Source organism: Zalophus californianus, chromosome 2 (assembly GCF_009762305.2).
Source record: "Zalophus californianus isolate mZalCal1 chromosome 2, mZalCal1.pri.v2, whole genome shotgun sequence".
NCBI lineage: Eukaryota > Metazoa > Chordata > Mammalia > Carnivora > Otariidae > Zalophus > Zalophus californianus.
In genome coordinates this window covers 43,187,010-43,211,878 of record NC_045596.1, presented here as the reverse complement: position 1 = coordinate 43,211,878, position 24,869 = coordinate 43,187,010, and the positions used below count along the sequence as shown (strand labels likewise).

Below are 24,869 nucleotides of genomic sequence, written 5' to 3'. Positions count from 1 at the left end.
CATCAAGAGTGAACTCTAATGTAAACAAGAATTTGGAGTAATAATGATATGTCAGTGTAGGTTCATCAGTTGTGACAAATGTACCACTCTGGTGGGGGATGTTGATAGTGGGGGAGGTTATGCATATGTGGGATCAGAGGGTATATGGGAGTTCTCTGTACTTTCTGCTCAATTTTGCAGAAATTGAACCTAAAATTGCTCTGAAAAATAGTTTTGTTTTGTTTTGTTTGAAGATTTTATTTAGGGATTCCTGGGTGGTTCAGTCAGTTGATCAGCTGCCTTCGGCCCGGGTCATGATCCCAGGGTCCTGGGATCGAGTCCCACATCAGGCTCCTTGCTCAGCAGGGAGCCTGCTTTTCCCTCTCACCCCCTCTGCTTGTGCTCTGTCAAATAAATAAAATCCTTAAAAAATAATATAATAATAAATAATAAAATAAAAAAGATTTTATTTATTTGAGAGAGAGAAAGGGAGAGTGAGCATGAGTGGGGGGGAGGAGCAGAGAGAGAGGGAGAAGCAGACTCTCTGCTGAGCAGGGAGCCCGATGTGGGGCTCGATCCCAGGACCCTGGGATCATGACCCGAGCTGAAGGCAGACGCTTAACTGACTGAGACACCCAGGTGCCCCTAAAGTCTATTTTTTTAAACTAAAAGAATTAATCACCTAAGAAGTCTTCTTCTTGAAAGAACACAGATTATAAAGGGGGAAACTGAGCAGAGAGAGACTCCTGAGCAGAGTCTGAAAGAACTTCTGGGTACTTTCAGGGATTTGAAGCTGATAGACCTGGTACATTGACAAATGAACAACACATATGACTGAATAAAAGTAGGTAGGAACTATTAACCTCAGTTTGTAAATTTAAAAAAAGTAAGACCTAGAGTGGCCATAAAATCTTTCTGTGGTCATACCTAACAAGAAGCAGCCCAGAAATTCAAACCCCCATGTGTTTCACTCAGCACCCTGCACTCACCTTGGGATGGGACTGCCCACCCAGAGGAAATGCATGGGAAAGTGGGAAAGTTTCACTTGACAAACCCTTGTCAAACAGTTTCTGGAATACTGGCATAATTGATGAACAGTTGGCAAATACCAGTCAAGAAAGATTAAGGCAAATGAAACAACAAATTACCTTTTAAAATCATGGAAGTTGGTCATATTTTGGGTCCATAATATTTAATTTAAAAATTAAGAATATAAAAAATGTAATATATAAAAATGATCATATAATAATATCAGAACAAAGATTTTCCAATTCCTATCCCTCCTAGCAAGGTAGAAAACATAGATGTCTATGGCGAAATAATGGGGTGTGTGTGTGTGTGTGTGTGTATTTTTGAACAATATGCAGCTATATAAAAGGATGAAAAAGCTCTCTGTATACTGACCTAGGCAGTTTTCCATGAAATAAATATAGTTGAATGAAAAAAGTAGCACAGTAGCATGAGTCTAATGGAATCTCATATGTTTAAAACAAAAGCATATAAACTTTTATCTGCCAATTTATCTTCTTTCTCCTCAAGCCAGAATATATGATGTCCAGGAACTAGGACCATGTCTGCCACATAGTAGGTGCTCAATAGACATTTGGTAAATGACTGAATATGTAGTGCCAATTCAAAGCAGTAAAAAATATTAATATGAAATGGTAATAATCAATAAGAGAAGAAAGTAACATTTGTGGGGCCCCTACTCTATTTCCAGCCCTTAATTAATAATTGCTTTATACTTGTTATTCTACTTAACACTCACAAAATCCCAATGAGACTGAGAAAATTAAGACTCAGAGAAATTAAATAATTTATTCAAGGTCACACATTTAGCCTGGGATTCAAAAGGAGGTCTTCTTCATCCCACAGCTCCTGAGCACATTTTCAGGTCTACTCAGTAATAAAATTCCAGAGCCCTCTCAGTGGTGTCTTATCTGTTATCTTGATATGTTGTCTATATTATGAACCTACTTATAAAAAGCAAAAAAGAAGTGCAAAACCTGGCATTTCGTTCATAACTCCCTAAGGAACCTATGCTGTAAATTCAAAGAAGGAAAAAATTTTTCTTGACTAAGCTTGCACAACGCACTATAATTGGTGTTTCCAACTCAGTCCTCCAAAACACATTGGTAGGCAGGTCTTCTTCTCCCCCTTTTGAGAGAGAAGGAAACTGGGGCTCTGAAGATTTAAGCCCCCTACCCGTCAAAGTCACATCCATATGAAACGTTCAAGCTGAGACTCCCCAGATTTGTCTGTCTCCAGAATTCTGGCTCTTCCCAAATTCCTCACTCCCTTTCCCATCACTGGGTCAAGATAGGTACAGGATTCAAGGACACGGCCCTCCTAAAAGCTGGGCCTCTTTCTCTCAGAAGCTCAGATCTGCCCAGGTGAAGACACAAGGAGGGAGCTGAGCTTGCTGAGCTCCGGGCTGGGTCAGTTTTGGCTAGTAAGCCCTGAAGACTGAGTCTATGAGAAAATCTGAACCCCAGATGATGGTAGACAGTCAGATAAACCCCATTGCAGAGTAAGCTTCATCTTTTCTGTCCTCAGACGATATGATCCGTCATGAAATAGCTGTCAGTTTCTTCCAGATCACTGTATTATGTATGGGTTGCAAGGCTACCAATTAGTTTGAGCAAGTGCTAAAAATAAATAAATGATGAGGAGCCTTCTATTTTCATCCAAGATAATTAGGGCCTGCGTTTGGGGTGATGGGGTGGAGTGGAGTGGGGGAGTCTGAGGAAACATTACAGATCATGGATAGCCCTTGAACTCCATTCAGCAAAACCAACGGTCTGCTCTGTAGCTTGTTTACAAATGGGCCAATTGCCCCAGCCTGGGCCCCCTTCCTCGGGTCTGGGGCTGAAGCCTGGAGAGAGGCAGTTGTGCAGTGCTCATGATTTTATTCTTTCTTAAGATCCTCTTATATAACCGATTTGTTGTGCAATCGAGCAGTTGGTGGTTCACGGAAGCTGGCTCTTACCTTTAGATAAGAAGTTGAATTATTCCAGGGGACATTTGGAGTCAGGCAGTCTGGGAGACAGTGAGGAGTAAACCGGGCCTCCCACACAGGACATGGTATTTTCACTGAGAAGTTCCCTATATGTGAGCCACAGGAGCCCACCATTTCCTGAGCATCTGTATTTGGTGAGCACTGGAAACCTCTTGCTTTCCCACTGAAGGCCTCTTGCTTCCTCTTGGTAAAGTCAAAAACACGACCCAGTTGCAACAGAGGCACAAAATAGCAGTTTGGTGTGAGGAGGGAGACAAGGTGGCAAGAAGTCTCCATAATTGAAATGATCTCAGAGAATCACGAAAGCATTAATGAAGTGCTTCAAGATTGCATGCATATAGATGTGCACACTCATGCACGCACACGTGCGCATGCGCGTACGCATACACACACTCACACCTAGGACAATAGCTGGTGGTGCAGATGTTAGTAAGAGAAGAAAAGGGGAAAAGAAGGGGGGATCAGAACACATCATACCAAGAAGCCAAATGATCTATACATTGACGGTAGTGTTTTCTTTTTGCAAAAAAAAAAAAAGAGTTGGAACAAATCCTGAAAATACCACATTAGAATTTTTATTTCCTTGCAGGCTTGCTTCTCAGTCATAACAGGATGTGGGTAGCTGGCGGTGGTCCGTCTTCCACCGTTCTGTGTCCTCCCATGGGACATACCTGGATCCTGGGTCTCCCCAAGGGAGCAGCGGAGGAGCCTGACACATGTTCAGGTCTTTTTCAAAATCAAATATAATGACCGAGAGAATGAGGTTTTCTCCCTCAGTCCCCTTGCCTTTATTGTTTTCCATTTGCAATCCAGGGGGTGTTTGTGGCAGGGTAAATGCTTTTTATGCATGTACATTTTGATTAAAAAAGATAAGGCAATGCTGTAAGATCCTATGCCCAAGGGATCCTAGTGACGCGATGGATACTCTAATCTCCAGATTTGTGCTCCCAACCTACCTTGGGTAATAAAGGTGTGAGACTATCCGGATTTAAACTTTCTCTCCATTGGGTGTTCCTGTTTGTAGAACCCCATCCCTCTCTGAATAAAAACTTCCCAAGATCAAGGAAAGGCCACGAGGGCAGCTCTGTCCTGCCACCTGCCTTGATGAGGAGAGAGGCCTTAAGAGCTCGGGCTGAGGGGAGGAGCTCCCTTTCTGCATGCCAATGCTGCTCCTGGTGGGTCCCCGCTGTGTCCCGGCCTGGGTCACTCGCTGCTCCTAGGTCTTTGGAGAAACAAAGGGCAGAGACTGCTGATTAGCACCCAGGAAGAAGACGAAAGCCAACGGATACAAAAGAGTGGAGTGCAGGTGAGAATGGTAGAAAATGCAGGGGAGGTGCCCTAACGGAAATGGGAGGTGCCCTGGTGCCTAGGAATGAAGCCACGCAAGGCAGAAATAAGACTCAGACAACCATCACAAGCACGCTCTCCCCAGGACAGCTCAGCACCAGGACCTCGGTTTGCTGAGGAAGATGTACAAACCCAGGGTGAGGACCTAAGTGTCCCAGACAGTGGCAGTTCATTATCTTCATATGGGGGTTTTCAGAGTCTTTTGGGGGGAGGAAGGTGAAAGGAAGCAGAACTGTCTAGAAGCGGCAAAGGGAGAAGACTGAGTTATGAAAGGGGATGTTTAGGAAATTCCAGAAAGTCCAGGAAATTCTGCCTTGCTCCCCAGGGCTTTGGAGTGGAGTGGGCATTTGGGGGGATGGGAAGAGAGGCCGAGTTTGGGCTCAGCGTGGGGCCTGGTGAAAAGTCTCTTTCTAGCCAGGTGTCCCCCTGAAGCTTGTTACGTGAGTTTCCAGTGCAAAATGAGCATTTCTGTAGCATCTGCTCTTCGTTTCCCAACTTTAGCAAACACTTAATTTGTCTGGAGACCTGATTTCCGGCACATATATGGTATAATCTATCATTAAGTCCCTAAGTGTTTTTGAGAGCATACTACACACCTAGAATTGGACAAGGCCATTTGGAGACTCTAAAACAAGCAGAGAAGACAGTTGATGGCCTCGAGTTGATTAGTCTTCTTGCTTCGTAGGAGACCAGGAATCCGGGAGAGACGAACTAAGGCAGTACAAATACGTGACATAATTATTCCAAATATAATAGGAGTTTAGAGAATGGGAACAGCTAGAGTATCATCTACCACATTGATGGGACGAGGTCCTGCACATGCACCATGCTCAATGCTTTATATTATGTATTAGTACTTTTACTCTTCCGAACAGCCTAGTAATATTGTTGCACTCATTTTACAGATATGAAATTGAGGCTTAAAGAGGTTAGGTCCATTTCCCAAGGTCTCAACACAAGAAAGCACTTGAGGTGATATTTAAAACTTACTTACCAGACTTGAAGTACAGTATCTTCATCACAGTCCTGCATCTACCTTCCATGCAGGAGAAAAGGAAAGAAGGAGGAGGGGGAAAAACTTCACCAGCTGGGTCTTCTTCCCTTTCATCAGGAAGGCAAGAGCTCTCCCAGAATCCTCACTTGTAGAAGTGCTCATCGGTAGAACTAGGTCATCCACCTGCAGACGCTGAGCAGATATTTTTACCTGAGCATATGGCAACCTCCCAAATAATTGGAAATCTTTTTTAGTAAGGAAGGAAGGGAGAATAGGTACTTAGTAGTCGATCGGCAGCATTGGCCACACCGGGCACCTTACCTATGTGATGGCAGGATGCTGATGTGAGGTGCTAGAGTCTGGACTAGGATGTTGGAAGTAGAAGTTAGAAGAAAATAATAAAAATATCTAAGAAATAATTTTAAGAAAAGAACTCACTTGGAGGTAGATTGGACAGAGCTCCTGAAAATGAGGGATGAATGAAAGTGATGCCAAGGAAAACGGGAATGCAGTAAATGGTGTATGAGACTGAAGATGGCTGTGCTTTCATACACGTTGAGCTTGAAGTGATGGGAGGATATCCAAGTGGCTATGTCCTCTGAGTAGGTGCTAGTCACAAATTCTGGGGGCAAAGAGTCAGGGCTGGAGGTGTCACCTCAAAATGATGCTGGAGTGATGGATGGGTCTCTCAAAGCAGAGAGCATAACGGAAGGAAAACAGGATCCAAGGAGCTTTGAGGAGCATCCCCACTTAGACATGGGGAAGGAAGTGAGCTGACAAAGTGAGCCAAAAAACTTTGCTAGGCGTTCAGAGGAGAATCCGCAAAGTGAACTTTTACAGAAGCCTGGGTTATAGTAAGTTTCAGGCGGGAGGTTAACTGTCAAGTGCAGCTGAGGAGTTGAAGAGGAAGAGAACTAAGGAAGCCCTGTGATTTGGCAAAAGGAGATAATTATTATCTGGAGGCAGCAGAGTGGAGAAGAATGAGGGGAATAGAAGCCAGATAGTTGTTGTTCTCAGCAGTAGCCCAGAGGGGCTTGAAGAAGTGCATTTGAATCACCAATGGTTTAGTTATGTTCCCTATAATAATACATACATATTATATAATTATATATAATATAGTATATGTTAATTATATACTATTACTATAAATATATAATATACAATAATATATATAAATATATAATATTTATATAATATACTGAATATTTATACTACATTCTAACATATAATAAATATGTAATAAAATAGAACATAATATATAATATAATTTTATTATTTACATATATATTATTTTATATATTGTTTTATTTATATTTTTAATAAATATCATTTATATTATTATATATTATATGCTTATATCATAATATATAAATATAATATATTATTTTATGACACTATTATCCTTTAAAATTTTGCTATTCTTAACATAGCAGGTATGGTGGCAATTTTTTAATAAAACTGAATATTAATTAATTAGTTCATTGCCACGCCCTGACCATAGCAGAAAACTTGTATTTTCCATGATTACATGGATCAGGTAACAGGCAGACAGGTATGGAATATTTTACACTCCATGTTTTTATTTTATCCCCAGTCCACTTATGTTAAAAATCATCCACCCTTCCTGTCTCTGAGGAGCATTCCCACATGCTCTATGCCCCACCTCAAAAGCCTGGCACTCCCAAAGTCCAGTTGTCTTTGAAGTCTTTGAGGTGTCTGTGGGAGAAACTGGAGTATTTGAGACCAAAAAGTGCCTGTAGGTCATCTGAGTGCCAAGTCTCCATCACCACCTCTTGAGACCTAAAGACTATTTTAAAGTGCAATGTTTTTCTCCCTTTCTATGAAAGAAACACCATCCTGAGCTATTGATGCTTCAAGGACAAGAGCCCAGCCAGGGTGGCAGCCAGCTGTGGTCCATGATTTGTGAGGATGTGGATAATTCACAGGCTTTAAACTGAATTCCATTCAAATAATTTCCCTAAAAGATGAAAACACCAAGCCATTTGGGTAAACAGACACACACACACACATGCATGTGCATTTTGCCTTCAATTTCAAGTGGTTCATAGACCACCCCCCAATCCAACTAAAGTCTATCTCTGGATCTCAGGTTAAGAAACCCTAACCCCACACCTAATCTGACAACTATTTTCTTAAAGATAGTTTGTAGAGTCTTTCCAAAGCAAAGAGAAAAAAAAAAGAAACTCTAGAAATTCACTGCTTGGTTTTGTTTTTAGTGAAATCCTTGCCATCAGATTATTTTTTAAGGATTATCTGTCCTACAATTTGGACAGAGCCTACTGTGTTCTGGAAGTTGAAGTTTCTGGTTAACCAAGACTTTGCTACCTCTTATTTATATATTTCTCTATAGCTACATATCTAGGAGGTGCACAAAGAGTAGCCCATGGGACAGAGCCAGTCGTTTCTCAGGAAGATGATGCAAAAGAGGCCACAAACAGCCAACAATCTAGAATATCTCCAGTCATCACCAATAAGAATGAGGGTTGATTGAGTAGAGAACGAAGCAGCACCTGATAAAGAGGTGAGGCTGCAAGGTGAGCTCAGTTTGTGTTTTGGCATATTTCAGAAAATAAAGAGAATGAAGAAGACATGACGTGACAACATGAGATAATCCAGAGTCTTCTGGCCAATTAGCCCTTAGGCTGAGTCCCTGTGCCCTTGCACCCCACAACACCTTCCCACATCAACTGGAGAGGTCACTCATCAGCGCTGAAACTTCCAATTGAGAAGGTGTCTTCAGGTGACCTTAATCATGGTTCAAGAACCTACAGTCATCCTTTGACTGCCAGTCATCCTCAACTCGGGCTGCACGTTGCAATCATAGAAGAATCTTGGGAGAAAAAACACATTCCCCACCCCAGACTAATCGAAACAGAACTTCTGTAAGTGGTCCCAGACAACTGGATTTTTCCAGGCATCCCAGGTGATTCTGTCGCACAGTCAGGGGGACCAAACCAAGCTAAACTCCTCACCTGTGCTGAATGACAATCACACCCTAGTTGGTTGGAGATGTGGAGTGAGTCTTGCCCATTCTCTATGAGGTAACTCATCGTACCTCTGCATTTCAGTGATCTTGGAGTGTGCTCTTGTTTCTACTTTTGTTAAGTGAAGGAAAATAAGTAATTTTGTACAGAATACATACACATCTATGTATTTGGGGAAAAATACACCAAAATGTTAAGAGTATTCATTTTGGGGTACTAAGATAATAGGTCATTTTTATCGCTTCGTTTGTATGTTACATTTTCTATAAGAATGTTTTACTGTATGTTACATTTTCTATAGGGACTATGCATTTCTAAGCAAAAGTTAATTAAGTAAATACTTAATATTACAGATATCCCTCCATTTATAGTGGGGTACGTTCCAATAAACCCATTGTAAGTTGAAAACAGTGTAAGTCAAAAATGCATTTAACACACCTAGCCTACCGAACATCATAGCTTAAAAGTGTTCAGAACACTACCTTAGCCTACAGTGGGGCAAAATCATCTAACACAGAGCCTATTTTGTAATGAAGTGTTGAGTATCTCATGTAATGTATTGACTATCATACTGAAAGTGAAAAACAGAATGGTTGCATGGGTACACACTGGTTGTAGGCATGTGGTTGTTTACTCTCACGATCAAATGGCTGCCCCCGCCCAGCAACACAAGAGTATACTACTTTATGGCTAGCCTGGGAAAAGGCCACAGTTCAAGATTCCAAGTATGGTTTCTCTGTGTGTCGTTTTCACACCAGTGTGAAGTGGAAAAATTGTAAATTGAACCATCGTAAGTCAGGAACTGTGTTTTGGGAAAAAAAATCCAGGAATAATTTTTGACGATGTGCAGGGGGTCCCAGAATCTAGTTATAGTCTAAGGAGAACCCCTTGCTAGAAAGAAATTCTTGGGGCCAAATCAAGTGGAGTTTTGGCTGAAATGGGGAAAAACAAAGAAGGAAATAAAAGAGAACAGAGGGACAAAACTAAAAAAAAGGAAGTGATAACAGAAAGCCCAAGCAGTCCGGAACAGGAGGTGAGGGGGATGGCAAAAGAGGAAGATGAGAGTTCTAAAGACCAACTCTTGAAAATATGGGGGCTCTCAAGGACAAAAACTTCTCTTAAGTGTGATGGTTTTTGAACCAGAAGTCAGTGGATGGTACTGATATGTTTGGAATCCTAAACTGAACACTGAACACGGAAAGTGAATTAATCTAAATCCTCAAAAAGAATAGCCCATTTATTTCAACGCTCCCCTCAATCAAAACCAAGCTGATGAAAAATAAAGTTCAGCATTGGTGAGAGGATTTATTAAAGCCAAACTGGAGAGAATATTCAACATTAGGAGAGGTGTTTAGGGGGTAAATAGAGCATGAATGATGGGCAGAGAAGGGAATTAAAAAAAAAAATCTGATGGCCATTATTTTACTCTTTAATTATCCCATGGTATCGGGCATATGACTGGCTTGAGTAAAAATTTTCCAATCTAAAATACAGAAGCAACAAGAAAAGCTACCGCTGACAGCTTTATCCTTTGAAGTTTAAATCTAAGCCATCAACAATCCACAATCATCACCCTGTCCAATGGCTGATTCCTTTTTCCAAGCCTTGGCCTTTTGACTCAAGTGGCACAAACATGACTTTTAACCCAGTTAGAGCGGCTCTCGCGATGGCATTTTCTGTCCTTGCACAGAGGGAACATTTGCTGAAAGCTGACACTTCACCTCCCGGAAGGCAGAACAACATTTGCAGCTCTTGGGCACCCTTGTCCCTTGAGACTCTCTCCCTTGTCACAGAATTGTCAGGAACTGTCCCCTGCTAACGTTTGAGCTGCCAACCTCTGGATCAGCACAGACCAGAGTCAATTGGAGGTAAGGAGCTCTTGTTGGCTTTTCTGGCTACCTCAGAGGAAAAAAAAAATTGCTTAGTGCCCAATTAAAAATCCCTCCATAAGAGACCCTTCCCCTGCCCCACCTCCCCCAGAGCCTACCCTTTCACTCAGAGCTGTGGGTTTCCAGTTCCCTTTCAACGCCCAATCCTGTCCTAACTCCCTGTATAAACAGGCAGATGGAAAAAAGATAAGATTTCTTTTTTTTTTAACTCGGTACTTTGTAGAATGCATTTTGGGGGAAAATTAACTATTCCTATTTTTATTTTTTTTTCATAACCTAGTCTAATATGGGGTTACCTCATTGCCACATATCAACATAGAAATGAGTTGTGAGTATATTCTGTTTATGGTCTTCTGTGGATACGACAGAAATCCCAGGTTGCTGGACTGAAAAGGACTTTAAACATTAGCTGGTTTGACTTCCCCTAAGCTGCTTAAACCCCTTTAACATTTTCCCAACCATCTGATGATCCGGCCTCTATTTAAACATCTTTATTAATGGCAAGCTTGTTATATTCCTGTATGATCCCATTCTGGGCAGCTGTGGGTGCTTGAAAATCCCTCCTTCCCCGCGTCTCTGCATCTGGGTTAGGTCCTTACGTCACCTGTCTGACTGCATCCTGACATTACTACACTCGCCTTGTAATCATTAGCTTCCTGGGCTCCACCCCGCCTCTCCACGCTGCAGACTCCTTGAGGACGTGTTTCTCTTCGACATCGCGTCCTCAGCATATAGCACAGCACGCTTACTAGGCAATCAGGGACTATCTGCTGAACGACTTAAGAAATGAATAGCATGCACAAGTCAGCATCCTTGCGCTCACCAGGTAAGGCTGGAGGAGAGTATTAATGACAACTATTTAAATAAATAGTAAAGATATTTAATATTTTAAATATTAAAAAAAGTTTAAATATTTTAAAAAATATTTAATTAAATTAAATATTTAAATTTAATAGTTTAAATAGTGAGTTTAAACTAGTCACAAATGTGTGAGCAGTTGCTAAGTGCCTTCTGCTTCTGGAGCCTGTTTTCTCACCTTTGCAATAGAGCACTGGACTCCATCATTGCCACCAGGGGCAGTACCAAGCCTCCCTAGGCGGATATAAAAACATGTGGGGGCCTCTTTGGCTGTCACAGGTTTTTCAACTGGGTACTACTGGTGGGGACCAGAGATTCAGTATGCTCTGCAATATGAAAGACAGTCTAGCACAATGAAGAATTGCTTGCCACCAGCCCCATCCCCGTGAAATAGCAATAGTGCTCCACTGAGAACCACTGTGGATTGAATACAGGCTGTGAGTTGGGGGACTGGGATTCTAGTCTGCCACAAACTAGCTGTGCGACCATGAGCATACTGAGTCACCTCTTTGTGCATCAACTTCCTCATTGGTGACATGGAGATAAAGATAATTGCTCGATGTTTTTACCTTCCATGGTAAAATCAAATAATCATGGTGAACACCCTGCAAATAATGTAGGAGGGCCATACACATGAGGCCTCATTGTTGTTTCATGAGAAGCATAGCACTTGGGTCAACATTTCTATAAAAGTAGGAGGGATTCTCCGCTGAGCGGAGCGCCGCTACCAAGGAGTGGCATCTGTTAGGATCCCGACAGTGTACACTGACCCTGACCTCATGGACATTTCAAGAGCAATGCTGTGATAGGAAAGAGAGGAGGGGGAGGCAGAAGGAGGGCAACACCAATCAGAGGAGGCATATATGTGGAAGGGGCATTCTCCACCCCTGCCTGGAATTGCCTTCTTCTGGACTTCTGCTGGCGAACTCCTCCGGCAATCACCTTTTAAAGCCAGAAATCAGGTCACAACCCTCTCCTGGCTTATAGCCCCCAGTGGTTTCCCATTATACTGAAGATACTGTTTGCCATGGCTCACAAGGCAAAGAGATGGTTCTCTCTGACCTCATCTCAAACCATCCTCTCTCTCTCTCACTGCTCTCCAGCCACGCTGGGTTTAGCAGTTTCCTTAAGCTTTGTTTTATTTTGTTTATGATTAGACCCAGCGAGTTCCTACCTTAGAGCCTTTACCATTTCCTCTGCCTCAGGCACTAACTCTGGATCTTTGCGTGGTTTGTCTCCATCCCATTAGTCTGATCTTGACTCAATGTTTCCTCCTCTGGGACTCTGACCTAAAATAGTCACCTCCAGCTCCACGCCCCTCATCCCCCATCACTCCCCATTTTCTTCTTAGCATTTGCTGCTAAGAAACGCCTCAACTCTTTATATATTTGTTTTATTTTCTATCTTCCTTCAGCAGGATATAATTTCCATGAGAGCAGAGACTTTATCTGCTTGTTCAACACTCTAACCACAACGCTTAGAGCAATGTTTGGGCATAGTAAACACTTAACATATATTTGTTAAATAAAGAATGGATGGATGGGTAGATGGATGAGTGGGTGGATGGATGGGTGGGTGGCTGAGTTCTTCCAGGTTTGGTTCAGGCATCACCTCCTCCGGAAAGCTGTTGCTAACTCCTCTAGGCCCATAATGCTCCCTGTTCACGAGCCAGTCAGAGTTGACCAGCTCACAAAAAAAAATTCTGTTTATCCATCTGTCTCTCCACCAGCCTATGAGCCCCTCAAGGGCAGGAATCTTGTCTCATTTATGTTCGTATCCTCAGTGCCTTGAGTATTGCCTTGCTCATAATCATTCAACTGAGTTGAATGGCCTGGAGCAACCCACATTTTCTTTTTGATATGCAGTGAAGGGGTGGAAGAGATGGTCTATTCACCTCATAGTGAGCAGACGTCATAACCCCAAAAGTCTTTGGCAGGGAGTAGCAAATGGCCAGCTAACCCTGAGGTGTTTCAGTGGCAACTACTTGGAAGTTGACAACAGAATTTTAGATGTCATTGATATCTGTTACTGACTTTTAGGATTTCCCTTTATTTTGATTAACAGATATGCTCCCAGAGAAATGCATATAAATCAAGATTTTGCCCTTTTAGGTAGAAAATTATTTAAAATTCAAATTCAGAATTAACTCTGAAAGATCAAATCTTTCAGATTAAAAGACTGAAAAATATTTTCGATATCTATTTTGTGCCAGACACTATGCTAGGCATTTTGAAATTTGTTACTTCACAACAACCTAAAGCATAAGTATTAAGTACGCCCAGAGGACAAGCCTGAGGTTCAGGGTGGTTAAGTAGCTTGTCCAAGGTCTCACAGCTGATATGTAGCGGGATCTGGGTTAGAATCCTTAACTCCTATATGTAAATTCCGTATATCTTACACAGCACCACTAGAACACAGCAGGAAATCACCTCTACTTTACCTGATTTGTTGGTTAGAATTCTCGGGTGTTGGGCTTTCTTAAAGAGAGGTTCCTGTGATTCCTTCTGCGGCTCTCCATCTCCACAACTCCGTTCCTTTAATTGCTGGCGGGGGTTTAGTACCAGAACTATACCGACTAGGTCTGACATATGGGTATTCCTACGTGAATGACAGATCGTTTGGGTAGCAAGTCCCTTTATAAGAAAAATGAAGTCCTTGGGAAGATTGAAAGCAATTTGGGTTTAAATCATTGTTGGCTTTGTGGTCCAGGGTGTATCAGCAAAGAGATGAGCAGCTGCCTTCCTTAAAAATTATACAAAAAAAGTACAAATGTACAAAAAAAAAATCACTGGGCCAAAAGCAAGCCTCCACAAACTGAAATATTTTGGCTACAAATCCCTATAACAATGATCACACTATCTGCAAGTTCTGGCCATATATTATTAATACATTTTCAGAGAAAGGGTTTTAGTAAATGCAGATTTTACGGATCTCACATAAAGCACAAATACTTTAGACATGTTTCAGGTAGAATTTCCTCATTGGATATGTTTTGGCAATATGTTTTGGTAGGTGGGATTTGAGATTTGCTTTAGTTTATTTTGGGAATCAGATTTTTTTGGGGGATGCTTGTGTTAATACAATCATGTGGACTTTAAATCTAATATAAATGTCATATAATCTTTAAGCCAACTCTAAACTTTTCCTGTTGTTTCTCCTTGGCACCCCTTGTTCAGAAGTCCTGCAGCATCAACGTGGTAAGCGGCATGGTGAGAGCTGGGGTCACATAGTCTATGACCTGGGCACACCTCTTTGTATGGAAAGTGTGTATGCAACTCTTGGCTCCACCCCTTATTAGCTGGGTGACCCAGGGCAAGTTGCTTAAGCCCCTCGAGCCTCAGTTTTCCTTACTATAAAGTGGGAATAATAATGCTTACTCCAGAACATTATTTTTTCGAGAATAAATAAAATAATATATGTGAAGGAGCCTGAGGCCATAAGAGTACCCCTTGCTTTGCCAGTTATGGGACAGAAAGTAATGACACATGGACAACTCCACCTTGTATTTGTCAAACTTTTTGACAAATTAGGTGCAGATTCCTGTAGGACTCATCCAAACCCTGTCTTTGCATTGTGTATGTCTATAGGTGTGTCTGCATTTACATGCTCTCTGGGAAGAAAAAGATTAAATTGTGATATGTGGAGACCACCTACGTAATGGTTAGGAACATGAGTTCTGTAGACAAATTGCATTGGTTTAACTCCTTGCTATCTCCATTTCTAGGAGCAGCAGGAAATGACAGAGGAGAAAACTGTGGCAGTGAAGGTGACAGAGATTCTAGGGAGGCTGGTGCTCAAGAAGGTGCCAGGGCAATGATCTGTGATGGGATAGAAGCCAAGAGCCTAGAGAGGTCCAACAAGATGGGTGGAAGGGAGAAATGATATAGGGCAGAACCCAGGACCCAGTGGGCTAGGGACACAGGGACATTCTCTGCCTCCTGTTGATGACTTGTGTTGAAAGTAGGATTTGTGACTTGGGGTTTGGGAACATTGCAGGGTTTCTGGGTCACCTCACGTGGAGATGTGGGTTAGGCAGCGTGGAAGAAGCCTGCAGCTTGTTTGGCACCTGCTGAAATGGTCAGGCCTCATCCCGTAGCGCCATGTTGAGGGTGCCAGCTCGTGGGGAGAGCAGAGGGTTCGAGTGGGCACGTTTTCCCGGGAGCTGGAAGAACAACACAACCAGGGCCCTTTGTGATGACACATACTTAGCAGGTGACGATTACAGTTAAGACAAAAGAGAAGGGTAATTACATAATCTGTGCTTATAGATTTAATGTAACTCAAGCCACTAAATATGCTGAGTTCTGGGAGCTGGAGGCTTATTGTCAAGCTAAATATATTACAGATGATAATGTGGAATGGAGAACAGCACACTTGGGAACTAGACTTCCTGGGTATAAAACCCACCTCAACTACCCTAACAGTGTAGTTTAGGAAAAGTCACTTAACTTCTCTTTGACTCAGCTTCCTCATTGTTATGCGCTGAATTTTGTTCCCTCTAAACTTACCTATTGAAGCTCTAACCCCTGGTACCCCAGTATATGACTGTATCTGGAGATAGGGCCTTTAAAGAGATGATTCAGTTAAAATGAAGTCATTAGAGGGGCACCTGGGTGGCTCAGTCCATTAAGCGTCTGCCTTCGGTTTAGGTCATGATCTCAGGGTCCTGGGATCGAGTCCCGAGTCGGTCTCCCTGCCCAATGGGGAGTCTGCTTCTCCCTCTACCCCTCCCCCCCATTCTTTTTCTCTCTCTCTCTCTCTCTCAAATAAAAAAATAAAATCTTTAAAAAAAAATGAGGTCACGGGGCGCCTGGGTGGCTCAGTTGGTTAAGCGACTGCCTTTGGCTCGGGTCATGATCCTGGAGTCCCGGGATCGAGTCCCACATCGGGCTCCCTGCTCAGTGGGGAGTCTGCTTCTCCCTCTGACCCTCTTCCCTCTTGTGCTCTCTGTCTCTCATTCTCTCTCTCTCAAATAAATGAATAAAATCTTAAAAAAAACCACACACACACAAAAAAACCTTTAAAAAAAATGAGGTCATTAGAATAGGCCCTAATCCAATCTGACTGGTGACCTTATAAGAAGAGGAAATTTTGACACAAAAAGAGACACCAGGGATATGCCAGGATAGGGGAAAGAACGTGTGAAGGACAGCCATCTGCAAGCCAAGGACAGAGGCCTCACAGGAAACCAACCCTGACACCTTGATCTTGGATTTCCAGCCTCCAGAATTGCTAGAAAATTAATTTCTGTTGTGTAGGCCACCCAGTCTGTGATATTTTGTTATGGCAGTCCTGGCAAATTAATACACCTGTCTATAACACGAAAGTTACAAATAGTACGTGCCTTCCAGGGTTGTTATGAAGGTTAAATGAGATATTCCTTGTAAGGCACTTGTTGTCTTCCCTGAGCCATAGTTAGCACTCAATAATAAATTTAGAATTATAGAAAGTGCACCAGTTAAATTGTCATGGGTGGATTTCATTACCTAAGTCCCTTATTGCCCAAGATGGCTGCAGGAGGTCCCACCATTGTACCCCAATTTTATCCAGGGTGGAGGACAAAGGAATAAAGAAGTGCAAACCTTCATTTTAAAGACACCTCCAAGAAATTATGCACACCCCTTCCACTGGCATTTCTTTGCCTAGAACTTAGTCCTATCACCACATCTAGCTGACAGGGAGTCTGGGAAATATACTCTTTACTCCAGACAGTCAAGAACCCGGCGAAAATTCCAAGATTTTATTATTGAGGAAAAAAGGGAGAAGAGATATTTGGTAACAACGATTGATCTGCCACATGTACCATGTGTGTCCTTGTGAAAGAGGCACCATTGTTAGGTTATTTTTTTTCCAATGGGGAAACTGAGCCTTGGTTTCTTCTTCAAGGGCCATAGAGCTAGAAAGTGGCCAGGGTGTGATCTGACCCCCAGTCTCTCTCTCTGATGCTACAATCTGCTTCTTCACAAGTAAGATCGGCTGCACATAACCAAGGATCCCTGAGGTGAGGAGGACAAGCTCCACAAATCCCCGCTGCCATCAGATGGAAAACCATAAGTTGGAGTGCAGTCACTTGAGACATGAGGAAGAATGTCTTACCACAACAACGCACGGCAATGGGTCTTGAAGAAAAGTATGACATCACCTTGCCACTGCTGGGAGGTGCTTAGGGACAGGCAAGAGAGCACTGCCAGGGATGCTTGGGTGGCTCCTCCCCCTGGAAGTTAACCAGGGGTGAATCTGTGATTAGAAAGAAAGGGGCTTATATACATGAAGAAAAAATTATGATAGCTGTATCTGGTTAGGTTAAAGTTTTCCAGAGAAGAAAGAAGTCTGACAGAAAAGTTGAAAGAGTGAATGTTAGACTGGAATAGAAAAAAAAAAAAACTTTCACCAAAATGTCAGGGGAAAAAGAAGTGTTGGGAAGTGAGACCATTAATAAGTGAGCACTGGCTAAAACTGGCGGCAGTTCGGAAATGGCGGGGAGCTACTGGGCTACTTTTTAAAAAAATGCTCGTTTTTTTTTTTTCCTCTTTTTATTCAGCTCATTTATAGCTGTCCATTACAGAACATCTAATCTCTTACAGGCAAATAGACTAAATAGAACATTAAAGATGTTTCAACTCTGATGTATTAGGCCGAGTCTGCCACTCAAGAAAGCCCAGGAAACTGCGTGGGGTGTTGGGAGCAAGAGTCTCAGAAAAAGAAAGTCTTCCCAACCGCTGCTTAGTCCAAGCACTGTGTTGGACTAAGGGAGGATGTGGGGTGGGCTGACTGAATTCAGACACTCTCAAGGTAGCTAGACAAGGAAGAGTGACCTAAATCTTACCTGAAAGCTAGGATCTTTGCCAGATTTTTGTTTTAAGGGTTCTTTTAAAATGACGTTGAGCAGCGTTTTCTTTTATTGGCCCAGAGGAGAGAAAACAATGTTAGGACTCATCCAATGGTATCCCTTGAATGCCATGAACCCTCCAAGTGGCAGTGTGGGGGATGTGTCCTAGGCAGCCCCGGGTGGTCTGAGGGACATGGAGCAGTTGGTACCCGACCACAGGTCTGGCCCTGGCCCTCTCCTCATTTTCGAGTATTTGAATACCCACTTGTGCTAGTCTTCCATTGGGGCAAGGGGTCGTTCATTCCAAGCAGAGGTTGAAAGGCAAAGACGCCCTCCTCAGATAACCCATTTGCCCTGCAGGGCCGTCACATGTGTCGTTTCTTAGAGTCAAGGGCCAGAGAGGCCCAGAGTTGGGTGAGTTGGCCTCACTGGAACATTCGAGAGAAGTGGGAAAAGAGGAGCAGGAAGGGAGAGGTAGAAGGGAGAAGCACTGGATACTCTTGATGAGGGGACTGGGTGAGGCTGGGGCCAGAGGGACAAATGGGAAGGTGTGGGGGCTCCTGATGGTTTACTATTTCTCCCTGACAAGTTCCACCAGGGTCAGACCTGAAGGCTCTTATTCTTCCTCAAGTCCACTGGGGAATTCACCTTGGAGTAAGTGTCTGGAGAGGAGATACGTAGCTTCCTTTTAATTATTAAAACAATAAAATAATCATTAAGCGTTGGTTCTTGGGAGAGAGGTGCTAATCAAAATCTTCTGAGAATCTGACAAAAACTACGCTTCTTCTTCTCAAAAAAAAAAAAAATGCATTTTATGCACAGCCACACAAAATATTTTTCATTTGATTTATGGACACCGTGGGAGCCCATCTTCAGATCCCATAAGAAGCATGGCCTCCTGGTGTAAATGCTCTGATTTATTTTTTAATAAACTAAAACAGATTTTGTTTTTGTGCATTCTTTCTACGTCTTCCATATGCATGCAAAATTGTTATCGTGCAATCATAATCTACATACAATTTATGCATTCTACTTTATAAAATCTGACATTATCCTGTAAACATTTTTCCATGTTGCTATATAGTCTTCATAATTATAAATTTGAATGAATGCATAATATTATATTGAATTGTTGCAGTGTAATTTTCCTAACTGTTCCTCAATGATTAGTGCTTAAATGGCATCTAATTTTGTAGTATAGATAATGCTGCATTGAATATCTTTATACATTTATCTTGCTTCTGTTTCATGTTTTTTTCAAACAAATTCCCAGGAGCGGTTTTACTGAATCAAAGAGTAAGAACATTTTTAATGGCTCTCGTGACGTGATGTCATATCGGTTTCCAAAGGGGTTATAGTTTTTGCAACAGCCAACAATATAGATGTATCCCAATTTCACTGTACTTTTCCCTGGAATGGGATATAATCACTGAAAAAAAATTTTTTTTCCTAATTTAATAGTTGTCATAGGATCAAGGGGACGCCTGAGGTTGGGTTACCAAGGGGTGAAGTGGAGAATGAGAGGTGTGTTGGGAGAGTGGGAGAGTCTGAGTCTATAATGGGAATGGGTCACTCTCCTCTACTTTTAAATAGGACCAGGCAGGAGATGTGCATTAAGGAGAGTACCGTTTGAGCCTTCACTTGTAAATTCCACCAGTCAAATGGAAACTGGAAGCTGGGGTTCAATCATGACCAGTAGGGTTACCCTCAGTCACTTTGTAAGGCTACTATTTTATAATCCATGTTGTTGGTCTATCCCACTGGGCATACTGATCTCTCAAGCAACTGCCTTGTGACAGATAGCAATGCCACTCAATAGAAGCACAACGCAAGCCATACATGTAGTTTTCAATGTAGCCACATTAAAAAAGAAAAGAAAAGAAAGGAAAAGAAAAAAGAAACAGGTGAAATTAGCTTTAATTATTTTCTTTAACCCATCGTACCCAAAATACTATCATACAAAAATTATTAATTAGATATTTTACATTTTTTATACCAAATCCTTGAAATCTGGTGTGTATCTTACACTTAACAACAAATCACAATTCCAATTAGCCACATTTTTTTTTAAGATTTTATTTATTTGACAGAGAGAGAGAGAGAGAGAGCACAAGCAGGGGAGGGGCAGCAGCAGAGGGAGAAGCAGGCTCCCCGCTGAGCAAGGAGCCCTATGCAGGGCTCGATCCCTGGTTCCTGGGATCATGACCTGAGCCAAAGGCAGATGCTTAACTGACTAAGCCACCCAGGCTCCCCCCAACTAGCTGCATTTTAAACGCTCACTTAGCCATATGGGTCCTGGCCACTGTACTGGATGGTGCAGCTCTGTGGTCCCAGCCCATCAAAGGTGGATGGGATCTACCTTTTAATGCTTTGAGCTACTGGGAAATCAAAACCATGTTCTTTATCAGAAACGAACATTTTGTTAAAAATATAAAATATCCTGGGTTATATGGCTCACTGTGGATGTAAGGGAAACACCAGGAAATCCTGGCCTTGTGCTGCCATCCGTCAAAATATAGAGATTCTCAGGCCCCACTCAGACACACTGAAACAGGATCTTGGTTGCAGTGGGGGGAGTCCAGAAATCTATACTTCTAAAACAGATTTTTCATTACAGGTTTTAATGCAATAATGTATGGGGGCTGTTATTCACAGGAGGAAACTGAGTCCCATAGAGAGTTAAGGGACTTACTCATGTTCTCATAGTCAGGGGTCAGCCAGCAAGAACCCTGGTTTGACCCGGAAGCTCATTTCCACACCACCACACTCACTGCCAACCGGTCTTCCAGCACAGTTCCTGCCAATAAAACACCAGTTTGTGAGTGACAGGTTTAGGGACAGTCCAAATAACTTTCTGGGAAGGTAACATGTATTTTTAACCATTAACACAAATAAGAGGAGGAAGAATGAATTTCTTTCTCTAATCTGCCTTTGTTGAAATTGTTCTCTTGTCCCGTTAGAAACTAACCGTGGGATAAGATTCGTAGGCCCAAAATGACCCTCGGGGCCTGTCTTTAACAAAATATATGCCCTAGTCCCTCTGCCTGTTCTCACTGCAGAAATATGCAGGTGAATACTTAGAAAGGACACTCGGAAATCCATGCCTCTGACAAGTTTTGGTCACAGAGGAAAGCCAGCCATACTGCCTGCTTCAGCCAGGCCCATGTGGCCAAATACTCTTCAGACCCAAGTGTGATAATGGAACAAGAACGGCAAGAACAGTAGGTCTGTAAACATCCTGATGACAATGGGGAACAAAGAGCTGGGTGGAGACAAAGTTAGTGCAGGCAAATGTGCTCGTGCTTTTGACCCCAGAGCAAGATGGATGGAAGCAGGGGGGCCAGCAGCTGCCACACAGCTGGACTCGGGAGGCATGTGAGAGCGTGACTTGCAAATCATGCTTGAAAAATTCATTCTACTGAGCTTGGACGTGAACACGGTCACATGGGCCCCCAGTCAGCTTGCACCCTGCAGCCAAGAGGGAGACAGATCTGCAACTGGGCTAATAAGAAGCAATAGCCTCCTTCCTGGCTGGACATGGCTGCCTTTCAGGGAAGGAACTGCACAGGATAGGCACTATATTTGGAAATGACCCTAAATTTAGACCTATTGAAGGATGGACTGGTTTGAGCAGAGAGAGAGAGAGCTTGGCTGAGAGTTGCTTAAATGTATTCTGTAAACATGTAAGGCATTTGTTGGGCTCTCTATCATAGTGTCTTAAAGGAAGGATTATTCTGACCTCTTCTAGTGGTCTAACACTTTGGGTGTGCAATGAGCCTTACATTAACTTTCACTTCACAGATGAGTAGATGAGCCTCCGAGAAATTAGGTAAACATTGCATGTGTGTGTGTGTGTGTGTGTGTGCACTATTTATGTATACACTCTATAAATATATTCATGATGTTACATATTTTATGTAGCCTATATTTTAAGACCATATACATATATGGATGTATCTCTCTCTCTATATCTATATATATGGTAGTATAATCATTCATCCCACAAATACTTACAAAGCAAATACTAGTTACTAGACAGTGTCTAGGGACTGCCTCAAGAAGGGGAAGGGATGGGATATGGCCCCCAGCTCTCGCCAAACTCACAGTGTGGGTAGGAAGAAACCATTAAACCAATAAGCACACATAAATATATAATTAGTCTGGAGAATGTGCTACCAAGGAAAAGTACAAGGGGTCACAAGAATGTATAGAAAGGGCCTGGCCAGGCTGGAGGAAGGGCCTTGGTACCTGAGGTATAGAGATGAGCAGGTGTAGACTATATAGTCTGTGTGCAGTGTTTGCTAAGAATCTGGAAATGAAACCATTAGTTTAGGGGTTCATCACGCTGTGGATGATGCAGGAGGTTCCTGAAAAGAGGCGAATGTCTCAAAGCGAAATCATAATTCTCCAGCCCAAATCAAAATGTAGGACTTCACAGTAGCCGAGGTTAAAGTCCAATCGATTACGAACCACTAAGGATGTGGCACACTGTAGAAATGGAAATCTAAGTACACATGAGCTCTCCAACTGGTTTGTTCTGCCCCTTAAGCTTGCGAAAAAAATAGCAAGAAGCCCAAGACTGGCTTCTGGCTCTCAGAGCTTCCTAGTTTTGATGTTTCTTTTCTCTCTTCTCTCCTTCCCTTCATTTCTTTCTTTTCTGTCTCTACTTCTCTCCTCTTTCCTCTACTTACAGATTAGCGTCAGCTACTCTATTAATCTTGATTATAAATACCCATTTTCTTCATGTTAAATGCTGACCAGTTGTCTTCTAGGGTCCAAAATTTAAAACACTATTTGACTCAGTGAAACTTTTACTGTATCACAAAACTAAGCTTTTATTTGTATTTACACACACATGATCAATATCAAGGGTTGTTGCTTTAGGCTGGCATCAAATCGTTTTCTGGTATTCACCACTTGAGGTCATACACGTTCGAGAAAGCTCAGCCTGCTTCTTTATGGTTGATTTAGCCTGGAGGGTCTTTGCAAGCAAGTGGTAAAACCAACATAGCATTATAGCAATGTTCTCAAAAACAAAGAGTTGGAATTCTTACTGTAGTCTTTCCTAAGTAAAGGGGAGACTTCCTGCCTTTGGTTGCTCAAATTCAGCAGTTTCCAAGAGGCAAAGACATCAACAATTTGGCAGAAGCAGGAAAAACAAAAACAAAAAACTAGCCAGTGGACCCAAGTGAAGTTTCAACACAGCGGTTGCCTTGGAACCCATTTGGAGGTTAACTTGCTCTTGTTTCTCCAGCATTTCCTAGCTTAAGGAGATTTGTACTCCAATTCCTGCCTCATCCCAGCTCCAATAAAACAGCGATAAGATGCCCCGGAGGGTTGACGGCAAGCCTGAGGGGGCAAGCGGGGTCAAATCACATCATGGGAACAAGATGGGATATTACATAGTTTGAGTGTTGACTGTTTCCCACTTGCCAACAGTAGGACGTTTGTTCTTGTTGTTAAATAATTAAATAGGCAGTTTGTATTTATTTAACATACAGACTCTAGCCAGTTCCTGCTGACAGCTACCAAAATAACCCCGCATTTCCTAGCTCCCAATCGCTCCGAAGCTTGTTCTCTGACTGCGGGGGCATCGCTGCAGAGTGAAACTCCCCTCCAAGTCTCTGAACACCTTTTTTCATCACTTCAAACAATAAATTAATTCACAGCGTGTGATCCAAAAACAACAGCCCAGTTTTATTGGATGAGGTTCCCGTTCTCTGAGGCACTTCCCACCAGCAGCGCGGAGCTGTCTTGCAACTATCTCGGCTGTGAGTAAGAAGAAAAAAAGCTACAACTTTTCCCCATGTGTGCTTGTCTAATAAAGAAAGCAAACTGTGCTCTCATGATTTAAAAATGGGGGGGGGCGGGAAATGGATGAGAAAGTCGGGCGTTTGGGAGAAGCCGGCCATTGAGGGAGTGGCGGAAGGACGTATTTAAATGTCGTGTTGGGTCATCTGTGGATCTTTGAAACAGTCCATGGTGAAGTGAAAGCCCGAGCTGGTCCCCTGGAGGTGGGCAACAGGAGGGGGAAACCGCTGAGCCGCCGAAGACAGCATCCTCCTGATCAGGGGAGGGTGCTGCTAAGGGAGATACTGGGAATATTTATGTCTTATCAAGGCTTTTACTCTATCACATGCGCAGAAACTGATCAGAGGAAATAGAGACCGGACGCCTCTGGAGGTTGCTTGGACGGGATAGTGTTTGGGGTACTGAGGCAGTCCGTGCTAAAGAGGGCTCTTTGGTGGCAGCTGACGTGGGAGGAAGTTCTTGGCCCCGCCCTGTTTGGCTACCCCTCCGCCAGCAACATGACAATGTGTGGGTACCATGGTACCGCATCAGCGTCCTCCTGATGTTCCCCCTAAAGCGGGCACCGAAGGAGCACCCTGGGGGAGAAGCAAGCAAAGGAAGAGGCAGGAGGGAAGTCCGGGGGGAAGAAAGTTTCTTTCTCTACTCCCCACTATTTTCTACACCCCCTCTCTGACTCTTGAATGGTCCCCTTACAGTGCAATTTGCCTTTTTAAGTGATTCTACTGATGGTGGGTACTATGAAGGCCTCCTTGTTGTCAATATTAAAACTAAGCATCGGAAAAAAAAAAAAAAAAAAAAAATAAACATCGGGGCACCTGGGTGGCTCAGTTAAGCGTCTGCCTTTGGCTAGGGTCATGATCCCGAAGTTCCAGGATTGAGCCCCATGTTGGGCTCCCTGCTCAGCGGGGAGTCTGTTCTCTGTCTCCCTCTACCCCTCCCCTTGCTCCTTCTCTCTCTCTCAAATAAATTTAAAAATAAAAATAAATAAAACTAAGCATCAGCAAGTCGAAGTGGCTCCACTTGGAACGGTTCAACTTTAGAAGCACCACAGAGGTTGGAACGAAGGTAAAGAAAACCATTCACACAAGTAAGAAGGAGGACCCTGTTTGCATGGCACAGCATTTCATCTGGAATATAG

The 24,869-nt window shown here is 42.8% G+C and overlaps 1 long non-coding RNA gene across 1 annotated transcript in view; it reads left to right on the top strand.

Annotated features, from left to right (window-relative positions):
- The first annotated feature begins 10,074 nt into the window (after positions 1-10,074).
- LOC113924225 overlaps positions 10,075-24,869 on the top strand; it is a 37,338-nt gene continuing 22,543 nt past the window's right edge. Inside the window, exons 1-2 of the long non-coding RNA XR_003520586.2 lie at positions 10,075-10,212; positions 10,886-11,059. This is a non-coding gene — a long non-coding RNA (uncharacterized LOC113924225). The remainder of the gene's footprint in view (positions 10,213-10,885; positions 11,060-24,869) is intronic.